Genomic DNA, 12,643 nt, shown 5'->3' on the forward strand with positions numbered 1-12,643 from the left:
TATCTTTGTGATCCATCTGTCATCTCTAATGAGAATGTGGCAGGTTGTACCTCAATGATCCCCAGCTTCTCCATTACAGAGAATGGCATAAGATTTATCCCTAACCCCTGGTCACACAGAGCCTTCTTAAAGGTCATGGTGCCTATGGTGCAGGGTATTGAGAATTTACCAGGATCTTGTCTCTTTTGAGGTAAAGTTTACTGAACCCATGTATCTAGTTCACTAATGAGCAAGGGAGGTTCACCTTCCCAAGTCTCATTACCAAACAACTTGGCATTCAACTTCATGATAGCTCCTAGATATTGAGCAACTTGCTCTCCAGCTACATCTTCATCCTCTTCAGAGGAAGAATAGTCTTCAGAGCTCATGAATGGTAGAAAGAGGTTTAATGGGATCTCTATGGTCTCTATATGACCTTCAGATTCCTTTAGGTCCTCAATAATGAACTCCTTCTTGTCTGGGAGACGTCCCATGAGGACTTCCTCATTGGGATTCACGTCCTCCCCTTCCTCTCTAGGTTCGGCCATGTTGATTATGTCAATGGCCTTGCACTCTTTTTTTGGATTCTCTTCAGTATTGCTTGGGAGAGTACTAGGAGGAGTTTCAGTGATTTTCTTACTCAGCTGGCCCACTTGTGCCTCCAGATTTCTAATGGAGGACCCTGTTTCACTCATGAAAATTAAAGTGGCCTTAGGCAGATCAAAGACTATGTTTGCTAAGCTAGAGGTGCTCTGCTCAGAATTTTCTGTCTGTTGCTGAGAAGATGATGGAAAAGGCTTGCTATTGCTGAGCCTATTTCTTCCACCATTATTAAAGACTTGTTGAGGCTTTTGTTAATCCTTCCATGAGAAATTTGGATGATTTCTCCATGATGAATTATAGGTGTTTCCATAAGGTTCACCCATGTAATTTACCTCTGCCATTGCATGGTTCTCAGGATCATAGGCTTCTTCTTCAGAAGATGCCTCTTTAGTACTGTTGGATGCATTTTGCCATCCATTCAGACTTTGAGAAATCATGTTGACTTGCTGAGTCAACCTTTTATTCTGAGCCAATATGGCATTCAGAGCATCAATTTCAAGAACTCCCTTCCTCAGAGGTGTCCCATTACTCACAGAATTCCTCTCAGAAGTGTACATGAACTGGTTATTTGCAACCATGTCAATGAGTTCTTGAGCTTCTGCAGGCGTTTTCTTTAGGTGAATGGATCCACCTGCAGAATGGTCCAGTGACATCTTGGAAAACTCAGATAGACCATAATAGAATATATCCAAAATGGTCCACTCTGAAAGCATGTCAGAAGGACACCTTTTGGTCATCTGCTTGTATCTTTCCCAAGCTTCATAGAGGGATTCACCATCTTTTTGTTTGAAGGTCTGAACATCCACTCTAAGCTTGCTCAGCTTTGAGGAGGAAAGAACTTAGCCAAAAAGGCCGCGACCAGCTTATCCCATGAGTCTAGGCTATCTTTAGGTTGTGAATCCAACCATGTTCTAGCTCTGTCTCTTACAGCAAAAGGGAAAAGCATGAGCCTGTAGACTTCAAGATCTACTCCATTAGTCTTAACAGTCTCACAGATCTGCAAGAACTCAGTTAAAAACTGGTAGGGATCTTCTGATAGAAGTCCATGGAACTTGCAGTTCTGTTGCATTAGAGCAACTAGTTAAGGTTTCAGCTCAAAATTGTTTACTCCAATGGCAGGGATTGAGATGCTTCTTCCATCAAACTTGGAAGTAGGTGTAGTATAATCACCAAACATCCTCCTTGCATTATTATTTTCGGCTGCCATCTCCTATTCTTTTTAGAAATTTTCTGTAAGGTTGTCTCTGGATTGTTGTAATTTAGCTTCTCTTAGTTTCCTCTTCAAAGTCCTTTCAGGTTTAGGATCTGCTTCAACAAGAATGTTCTTGTTCTTGCTCCTGCTCATATGATGAGCGGATAATTTATACACTTTTTGGCATTGTTTTTAGGTAGTTTTTAGTATGATCTAGTTACTTTTAGGGATGTTTTCAATAGTTTTTATGCTAAATTCACATTTCTGGACTTTACTATGAGTTTGTGTCTTTTTCTGTAATTTTAGGTATTTTCTGGCTGAAATTGAGGGACCTGAGCAAAACTCTAATAGGAGGCTGACAAAGGACTGCTGATGCTGTTAGAATCTGACCTCCCTGAACTCAAAATGGATTTTCTGGAGCTACAAAACTCCAAATTGAGCGCTCTCAACGGCGTTGGAAAGTAGACATCCAGAGCTTTCCAGAAATATATAATAGTCCATACTTAATTCGTAATTAGATGACGTAAACGGGAGCTCAACGCCAGTTCCATGCTGCATCCTGGAGTCAAACGCCAGAAACACGTCACGAACCAGAGTTGAATGCCCAAAACACGTTACAACTTGGCGTTCAACTCCAAGATAAGCCTCAGCTCGTGTAAAGATCAAGCTCAGCCCAAGAACACACCAAGTGGGCCCCAAAAGTGGATTTCTGCATCAAATTACTTACTTTTGTAATCACTAGTAGCTAGTCTAGTATAAATAGGACGTTTCACTATTGTATTAGTCATCTTTGGTCTCAGTTTTATTTTATTATTCATCTTAAGAGACTAGTAATCACGTTTTGGGGGCTGGCCTCTCGGCCATGCCTGAACCTTCATCACTTATGTATTTTCAACGGTGAAGTTTCTACACACCATAGATTAAGGGTGTGGAGCTCTGCTGTACCTCAAGTTTCAATGCAATTACTACTATTTTCTATTCAATTCCGCTTGTTCTTATTCTAAGATATTCGTTATACTTCAACATGATGAATGTGATGATCCGTGACACTCATCATCATAATCACCTATGAACGCGTGACTGACACCCACTTCCGTTCTACCTTAGACCGGGCGCATATCTCTTGGATTCCTTAATCAGAATTTTCGTGGTATAAGCTAGAATTGATGGCAGCATTCATGGGAATCCGGAAAGTCTAACCTTGTCTGTAGTATTCTGAGTAGGATTCTAGGATTGAATGACTGTGACGAGCTTCAAACTCGTGATTGCTGGGCATGATGACAAACGCAAAAGAATCAAGGGATTCTATTCCAACATGATCGAGAACCGACAGATGATTAGCCATGCTGTGTGGTGCACGAAATTGCAATCACACTTTTGCAATCCCGCACAACTAACCAGCAAGTGTACTGGGTCGTCCAAGTAATACCTTGCGTGAGCAAGGGTCGATCCCACAGAGATTGTCGGCTTGAAGCAAGCTATGGCTATCTTGTAAATCTTAGTCAGGATATCAGAAATTATCAGGATTGATTGTGAAAAGCAAAAGAACATGAAATGATTACTTGTTTTGCAGTAATGGAGAATAGGTTGAGGTTTGGAGATGCTCCATCTTCTGAATCTCTGCTTTCCTACTGTCTTCTTCTTCAAACACGCAAGTCTCCTTCCATGGCAAGCTGTATGTAGGGTTTCACCGTTGTCAATGGCTACCTCCCATCCTCTCAGTGAAAGCGATTGCATATGCTCTGTCACAGCATAGCGGAATTCATCTGTCGGGTCTCAATCAGGCCGGAATAAAATCCAGTGATTCTTTTGCGTCTGTCACTAATGCCCCGCCTTCAGGAGATTGAAGCACGTCACAGTCATTCAATCATCGAATCCTACTCAGAATACCACAGACAAGGTTTAGACCTTCCGGATCCTCTTGAATGCCGCCATCAATTCTAGCTTATACCACGAAGATTCCGGTTAAAGAATTCAAGAGATAACTACTTAATCTAAGGTAGAACGGAGGTGGTTATCAGGCACGCGTTCATAGTTGAGAATGATGATGATTGTCACGGATCATCACATTCATCCGGATTAAGAACAAGTATTATCTTAGAATGGAAACAAACATGATTGAATGAGAAACAGTAGTAATTGCATTAATCCATCAAGACACAGCAGAGCTCCTCACCCCCAACCATGGGGTTTAGAGACTCATGCTGTAGAAGATACAATGAGAAACGTGTAAAGTGTCATGAGGTCATCCGGTCGTCCGTTACAATGTCAAAAGATCCTATTAATAGTAAACTAGTAGCCTAGGGTATACAGAAATGAGTAAATGACGTAAAAATCCACTTCTGGGTCCACTTGGTGTGTGCTTGGGCTGAGCAATGAAGCAATTTCGTGTAGAGACCTTTTCTGGAGTTAAATGCCAGCTTTCATGCCAGTTTGGGCGTTTAACTCCAAGTTTTATGCCAGTTCCGGCGTTTAACGCTGGAATTTCTGAGGGTGTTTTGCCACGCCGGTTTGGGCCATCAAATCTTGGGCAAAGTATGGACTATCATATATTACTGGAAATCCCAGGATGTCTACTTTCCAACGCCGTTGAGAGCGCGCCAATTGGGCTTCTGTAGCTCCAGAAAATCCACTTCGAGTGCAGGGAGGTCAGAATCCAACAGCATCTGCAGTCCTTTTTGGTCTCGGAATCAGATTTTTGCTCAGGACCCTCAATTTCAGCCAGAAAATACCTGAAATCACAGAAAAACACACAAACTCATAGTAAAGTCCAGAAAAGTGAATTTTAGCTAAAAACTAATAAAAATATACTAAAAACTAACTAGATTATACTAAAAACATACTAAAAACAATGCCAAAAAGCATACAAATTATCCGCTCATCACAACACCAAACTTAAATTGTTGCTTGTCCCCAAGCAACTGAAAATCAAAATAGGATAAAAAGAAGAGAATATACTATAGACTCCAAAATATCAAGGAAACATAGTTCCAATTAGATGAGCGGGACTAGTAGCTTTTTGCCTCCGAACAGTTTTGGCATCTCACTCTATCCCTTGAAGTTCAGAATGATTGGCATCTATAAGAACTCAGAACTCAGATAGTGTTATTGATTCTCTTAGTTGAGCATAATGATTCTTGAACATAGCTAGTGTATGAGTCTTGGCTGTGGCCCAAAGCACTCTGTCTTCCAGTATTACCACTGGATACATACATGCCACAGACACATAATTGGGTGAACCCTTTCAGATTGTGACTCAGCTTTGCTAAAGTCCCCAATTAGAGGTGTCCAGGGTTCTTAAGCACACTCTTGTTGCCTTGGATTACAACTTTATTTCTTTTCTTTTTCTCTTTTCTTTTTTTTTTTCGAAATTTTTTTTTTTGAAATTTTTTTTTTGTATCCACTGCTTTTTCTTGCTTCAAGAATCAGTCTAATGATTTTAGATCCTCAATAACAGTTTTCTTTTTCCTCATTCTTTCAAGAGCCAACAATTTTAACATTCTCAAAACAACAAATTCAAGAGACATATGCACTGTTCAAGCATTCATTCAGAAAACAAAAAGTATTGTCACCACATCAAACTAATTCAACTAGTTTCAATGATAAATTTTGAAATCCTGTACTTCTTGTTCTTTTGTGATTAAAGCATTTTTCATTTAAGAGAGGTGATGGATTCATAGGACATTCATATCTTTAAGGCATAAAAATTCAATTTTATTAATTATGAATTAAAACAAGACTCAAAAATAGATATAAAATGAGACTAGAAAAACGAAAAATAAAAACAAAACAAAGGAAAAAAATGCAAACATAGGCTCCTAATGATAGAGGTTTTCACAGAGTTAGGACTCAACAACCTTGATTTTGAGAAGTGGATGCTCCCTCAGCTTGAGAGGAGAACTTTTGGCATTTCAATTCTTGGAGTTCACGCCCCTGCTTCTCTTGTTCCTTCAGCAATTTGCAGAGCATGCAGTTCTGATTCTGCTGTTCTTCCTTCAGTTGCTCCATAGTCTCTTGCAGCTTGGAGATGGATGCTTCTAGGCTGGTCCAGTAGTCAATTCTTGGGAATTCAGGGAGGAATTCCTGCGCCCTCCTCTTGATAGAGTTGTCTTGCACTTGTCCTTCCATTGACTTCTTGGTGATTGGGTGTTCAATGGGTATGAACTCATCTACTCCCATCTTCACCCCAGCCTCTTTACAGAGCAAGGAGATCAAGCTTGGGTAAGCCAGTTTGGCTTCAGTGGAATTCTTATTTGCAATTGTGTAGATCTCACAAGCAATCACATGATGAACCTCCACTTCTTTTCCAAGCATAATGCAATGAATCATCACTGCTCTCTTGATGGTGACCTCAGAACGGTTGCTAGTGGGTAGTATGGAATGCCCAATAAAGTCTAGCCACCCTCTTGCAATTGGCTTGAGGTCTCCCCTCTTGAGTTGGTTTGGGACACCCTTTGAATTGGTTATCCACTTAGTCCCAGGGAGGCATATGTCCTCTAGAACTTGATCCAACCCTTTATCTACTCTCACTATCCTCCTATTGAAGGAGTCAGGATCATCTTGCAGTTGAGGTAGTTTGAAGATTTCTCTTATTTTGTCCAGATGGAAGTACATAACTTTCCCTCTGACCATGGTTCTGTAGGTATGGTAAGCAGTTCCAGTCATTCTCTGCTTATCTGTTAGCCACAGATTAGAGTAGAATTCCTGAACCATGTTCCTTCCAACCTTTATTTCAGGATTGGTCAGAACTTCCCATCCTCTGTTTCGAATTTGCTCTTGGATCTCCGGGTATTCATCTTCTTTCAGATCAAATTTAACTTCCGGGATCACTGACCTCAGACCCATTATTTTGTGATAATGGTCTTCATGTTCTATGGTTAAGAACTTCTCTTGATTCCAAAGATTCTTTGGATTAGTCTCTTTCTTTCCTCTTGAGTTGGTTTGTTTTCCCTTAGGAGCCATGATCTTGATGAATCTTGGCTTAGTGATCACGGAAAAGCACACCAAACTTAGAGGTTTTGCTTGTCCTCAAGCAAAAAGAGAAGAAAGAAGAGAAGAGAGAGAGAGAGAGAGGAAGAGGAAATTCGAATGGTGTGGTGGAAAGAGGAAGCCAAACACGAATTTATAAGGTGAGGGGGAGAGGTTTTTCGAAAAAAAAGAGAGATTTGAAAGGAGATTTGAGAAGATATGGAAAGAAATTGAGAAAAGGGTGAGTTTTTGAAGAAGATTTGGGATTAATTTGAAATAGATTTGAAGAATGGTTTTGATTTGTGATGATTTGAAAGTGAATGATGAAAGGTTGAAGTGCATTTATGTAGAAGAGTATGGGTAAAAAGAGGAAAGTTTGAAAAAATTTGAGTTGAAAACAAAAATGTTGTCCCCCCACCTTTCTGGCGTTAAACGCCTAGAATGGCACTCATTCTGGCGTTTAACGCCCAATTGGCACCCCTTTTGGGCGTTTAACGCCCAGCCAGGTGCCCTGGCTGGCGTTAAATGCCAGAAAGCCTTTATCACTGGGCATTTTTCAAAACGCCCAGGATGCTGCACACCTGGCGTTAAACGCCCAGAATGGTGCCCATTCTGGCGTTTAACGCCCAAAATGGCACCATTCCTGGCGTTAAACGCCCAGAATGGTACCCATTCTGGCGTTTAACGCCCAAAATGCCCCTTACTGGCGTTTTTTCGCCTGTAAGCTCATTTTCTCTGCTTTTTGAGCTGAATCCTTCTGTAACTCTGTGAATTCCTTCATTTTTGATATTTGCCTCTGTAAGAACTAATCATACAACCTACTAATGACTGGGTTGCCTCCCAGCAAGCGCTTCTTTACTGTCTTTAGCTGGACCTTCACTGAGAATCACTCAAGTCTCAGTTTTGAGCATTCCTGCTCAAAATTTCCTTCAAGATAGTGCTTGATTCTCTGTCCATTAACAATGAACTTCTTGTCAGAATCAATATCCTGAAGCTCAACATATCCATATGGTGACACTCCTGTAATCACATACGGACCCCTCCAACAAGATTTGAGTTTTCCTGGAAACAGTCTGAGCCTAGAGTTGAAGAGCAGAACTTTTTGTCCTGGCTCAAAGACTCTGGTTGACAACTTCTTGTCATGCCATTTCTTTGCTTTTTCCTTATAAATTTTTGCATTTTCAAAGGCATTGGGTCTGAACTCCTCTAGCTCATTTAGCTGGAGCAGTCTTTTTTCACCAGCTAACTGTGCATCCATGTTTAGGAATCTGGTTGCCCAATAGGCTTTATGTTCCAGTTCCACAGGCAAATGACAGGCCTTCCCATACACCAGTTGGTATGGAGAGGTTCCTATAGGAGTCTTGAATGCTGTTCTGTATGCCCACAGAGCATCATCCAAGCTCTTTGCCCAATCCTTTCTTCGAGCCATCACAGTCCGTTCCAGGATTCTCTTTAGCTCTCTGTTAGAGACCTCAGCTTGCCCATTTGTCTGTGGATGATACGCAGTTGCCACTTTGTGGCTAATTCCATATCTAACCATAGCAAGGTGTAGCTGTTTATTGCAGAAATGAGTGCCCCCATCACTGATTAGCACTCTGGGAACGCCAAATCTGCTGAAAATATTTTTCTGGAGGAATTTCAGTACGGTCTTAGTATCATTGGTGGGTGTAGCAATCGCTTCTACCCACTTAGACACATAGTCTACTGCCACCAGAATGTAAGTGTTTGAGTATGATGGTGGGAATGGCCCCATGAAGTCAATTCCCCATACATCAAATAGTTCTATCTCTAATATCCCTTGTTGAGGCATGGCATATCCATGAGGCAGGTTACCAGCTCTTTGGCAACTGTCACAGTTACGCACAAACTCTCGGGAATCTTTATAGAGAGTAGGCCAGTAGAAGCCACATTGGAGGACTTTAGTGGCTGTTCGCTCACTTCCAAAATGTCCTCCATACTGTGATCCATGGCAGTGCCATAGGATCCTTTGTGCTTCTTCTCTGGGTACACACCTGCGGATCACTCCGTCAGCACATCTCTTGAAGAGATATGGTTCATCCCAGAGGTAGTACTTGGCATCTGAAATTAATTTCTTTCTCTGCATGTAACTGTACTCTTTGGGTATGAACCTCACAGCTTTAAAATTTGCAATATCTGCAAACCATGGAGCTTCCTGAATGGCAAATAGTTGCTCATCTGGGAAAGTCTCTGAGATCTCAGTAGAAGGGAGGGACGCCCCAGCTACTGGTTCTATTCGGGACAGATGATCTGCTACTTGGTTCTCTGTCCCTTTTCTGTCTCTTATTTCTATATCAAACTCTTGCAGAAGCAACACCCATCTAATGAGCCTGGGTTTTGAATCCTGCTTTGTGAGTAGATATTTAAGAGCAGCATGGTCAGTGTACACAACCACTTTGGATCCCACTAGATAGGATCTAAACTTGTCAATGGCATAGACCACTGCAAGTAACTCTTTTTCTGTGGTTGTGTAGTTCTTCTGTGCATCATTTAGAACACGGCTGGCATAGTAAATGACGTGCAGAAGCTTGTTATGCCTCTGTCCCAACACTGCACCAATGGCATGGTCATTGGCATCACACATTAGTTCAAATGGCAATGTCCAATCTGGTGCAGAGATGACTGGTGCTGTGACCAGCTTAGCTTTCAGGGTCTCAAACACCTGCAGACACTGTGTGTCAAACACAAATGGTGTGTCGGCAGCTAACAGGTTACTCAGAGGTTTTGCAATTTTTGAAAAATCCTTTATAAACCTTCTGTAGAACCCTGCATGTCCCAGAAAGCTTCTGATTGCCTTAACATTGGCAGGTGGTGGTAATTTTTCAATTACCTCTACCTTTGCCTTATCCACCTCTATTCCCTTGTTTGAAATTTTGTGCCCAAGAACAATTCCTTCAGTCACCATAAAGTGACATTTCTCCCAGTTTAAAACCAGGTTAGTCTCTTGGCACCTTTTCAGGACAAGGGCTAGGTGATTAAGACAGGAGCTGAATGAGTCTCCATATACTGAGAAGTCATCCATGAAGACTTCCAGAAATTTCTCTACCATATCTGAGAAGATAGAGAGCATGCACCTCTGAAAGGTTGCAGGTGCATTGCACAGACCAAAAGGCATCCTCCTGTAGGCAAACACGCCAGAAGGGCAAGTGAATGCTGTTTTCTCTTGGTCCTGAGGGTCTACTGCAATTTGGTTGTAGCCTGAATAGCCATCCAAAAAGCAGTAATAATCATGGCCAGCTAGTCTTTCTAGCATTTGGTCTATGAATGGTAAAGGAAAGTGATCCTTTCTGGTGGCTGTATTGAGCCTTCTGTAGTCAATACACATGCGCCACCCTGTGACTGTCCTTGTAGGAACCAGTTCATTTTTTTCATTATGAACCACTGTCATGCCTCCCTTTTTGGGAACAACTTGGACAGGGCTCACCCAGGGGCTATCAGAAATAGGATAAATAATCCCAGCCTCTAGTAATTTAGTGACTTCTTTCTGCACCACCTCCTTCATGGCAGGATTTAGCCTCCTCTGTGGTTGGACCACTGGTTTGGCATTATCCTCCAATAGGATCTTGTGCATGCATCTAGCTGGGCTAATGCCCTTAAGATCACTTATGGACCACCCAAGAGCTGTCTTGTGTGTCCTTAGCACTTGAATCAGTGCTTCCTCTTCCTATGAATTTAAAGCAGAGCTTATAATCACTGGAAAAGTTTCACCCCCTCCCAGAAATGCATATTTCAGGGATGGTGGTAGTGGTTTGAGTTCAAGCTTGGGAGGCTTATCCTCCTCCTGAGGAATTTTCGAAAATTCCTTTGCCTCCTCTAGTTCTTCTTGATCAGGTTGAGCATCTTTGAAGATGTCCTCAAGCTCTGATTCTAGGCTTTCAGCCATATTGATCTCTTCTACCAGAGAGTCAATAATGTCAGCGCCCATGCAGTCATTTGGTGTGTCTGGATGCTGCATGGCTTTTACAGCATTCAACTTAAACTCATCCTCATTGACCCTCAAGGTTACTTCCCCTTTTTGTACATCAATAAGAGTTCGTCCAGTTGCTAGGAAGGGTCTTCCTAGAATGAGAGTTGCACTCTTGTGCTCCTCCATTTCCAGCACCACAAAGTCAGTTGGAAAGGCGAATGGCCCAACCTTGACAATCATGTCCTCAATTATGCCTGATGGGTATTTAATGGAGCCATCAGCAAGTTGGAGGCATATCCGGGTTGGTTTGACTTCTCCAGTCAACCCAAGCTTTCTGATAGTGGATGCAGGTATTAGATTGATGCTTGCTCCAAGATCACATAGAGCTGTCTTGGTGCAAGCACCTTCTAATGTGCATGGTATCATAAAGCTCCCTGGATCTTGAAGCTTTTCTGGTAAGCTCTTTAATATGACTGCACTGCATTCTTCAGTGAGAAACACTTTTTCAGTTTCTCTCCAATCCTTCTTATGACTTAAGATTTCTTTCATGAACTTAGCATAAGAAGGTATTTGCTCAAGTGCCTCTGCAAACGGAATCTTTATTTCAAGAGTCCTTAGATAGTCTGCAAAGCGGGCAAATTGCTTATCCTGTTCCGCTTGGCAGAGTTTTTGAGGATAAGGCATCTTGGCTTTATATTCTTCAACCTTAGATGCTGCAGGTTTATTCCTTACAGAAGTGGTTGAAGAAGCCTTGTTAGAGGGATTACTGTCAGCACTCTCAGGTGTCTGATTCTCCCCAGGCGTCTGAACACTAGGAATGGGTGAAGTTTGGGTGTTAAACGCCAACTTTTCCCCCTTTTCTGGCGTTTGAACGCCAGAACTGGGCAAGGAATGGGCGTTTAACGCCAGCTTTCCTTCCCTTTCTGGCGTTTGAACGCCAATAGCATTCCTCTCTGGGCTCTTACTGTCCTCAGAGGGATTTTGAACAGTGGTTTGGTCGTCCTCTGTCAATTGTTCCTTGTTTGGCTTTTTACTCTTTTGAGCAGTGTTATTCAGGGTCTTCCCACTCCTCAATTGAACTGCTTGACATTCCTCTGTTATCTGTTTAGATATTTGCTGTTTTGCTTGATTCAACTGCAGTTCTATGCTCTTGTTAGCAACTTTAGTTTCATAGAGCATCTCTTTAAAGTCTGCTAACTGTTCTGTCATCAGGAGCAATTGTTGATTAAGCTCATTTATCTGTTCTTGAGGATTAGGGTCAGTGACTACTGTCATGACTTCCTCTTTTGGAGAGAACTCATTGCTAGAATACAAATATTGGTTTCTAGCAACAGTGTCTATAAGCTCTTGAGCTTCTTCAATTGTCTTCCTCATGTGTATAGATCCACCAGCTGAGTGGTCTAAAGACATCTGAGCTTTTTCTGTAAGCCCATAATAGAAAATGTCTAACTGTACCCACTCTGAAAACATTTCAGAGGGACATTTCCTTAGCATACCTCTATACCTCTCCCAGGCATTATAAAGGGATTCATTATCCTCTTGTTTAAAGCCTTGGATGTCCAGCCTTAACTGTGTCATCCTTTTTGGAGGGTAAAAATGACTCAGGAATTTGTCTGACAACTGTTTCCATGTCTTTATGCTTGCTGTAGGTTGGTTATTCAACCACCTTTTAGCTTGATCTTTTACAGCAAATGGAAACAACAATAGTCTGTAGACATCCTGATCTACCTCTTTATCATGTACTGTGTCAGCAATTTGTAAAAACTATGCCAGAAACTCAGTAGGTTCTTCCTGTGGAAGACCGGAATACTGGCAATTTTGCTGCACTATGATAATGAGTTGAGGATTTAGTTCAAAGCTGCTTGCTTTGATGGGAGGTGTACAGATGCTACTCCCATATGCAGTTGTAATGGGGTTAGCATATGACCCCAGAGTCCTTTTGGACTGATTAATCCCATTTAAGTCCATAATGGACA

General features: G+C 41.7%; 1 non-coding gene across 1 annotated transcript; it reads left to right on the forward strand.

Moving 5' to 3' along the window:
- The first annotated feature begins 1,289 nt into the window (after window positions 1-1,289).
- LOC112700009 (small nucleolar RNA R71) lies at window positions 1,290-1,397 on the forward strand. The gene has a single exon (XR_003152935.1). It is a non-coding gene; the product is annotated as a small nucleolar RNA R71 (small nucleolar RNA).
- The last annotated feature ends 11,246 nt before the right edge of the window (window positions 1,398-12,643 follow it).

Source organism: Arachis hypogaea, chromosome 6 (genome assembly GCF_003086295.3).
Source record: "Arachis hypogaea cultivar Tifrunner chromosome 6, arahy.Tifrunner.gnm2.J5K5, whole genome shotgun sequence".
Lineage (NCBI taxonomy): Eukaryota > Viridiplantae > Streptophyta > Magnoliopsida > Fabales > Fabaceae > Arachis > Arachis hypogaea.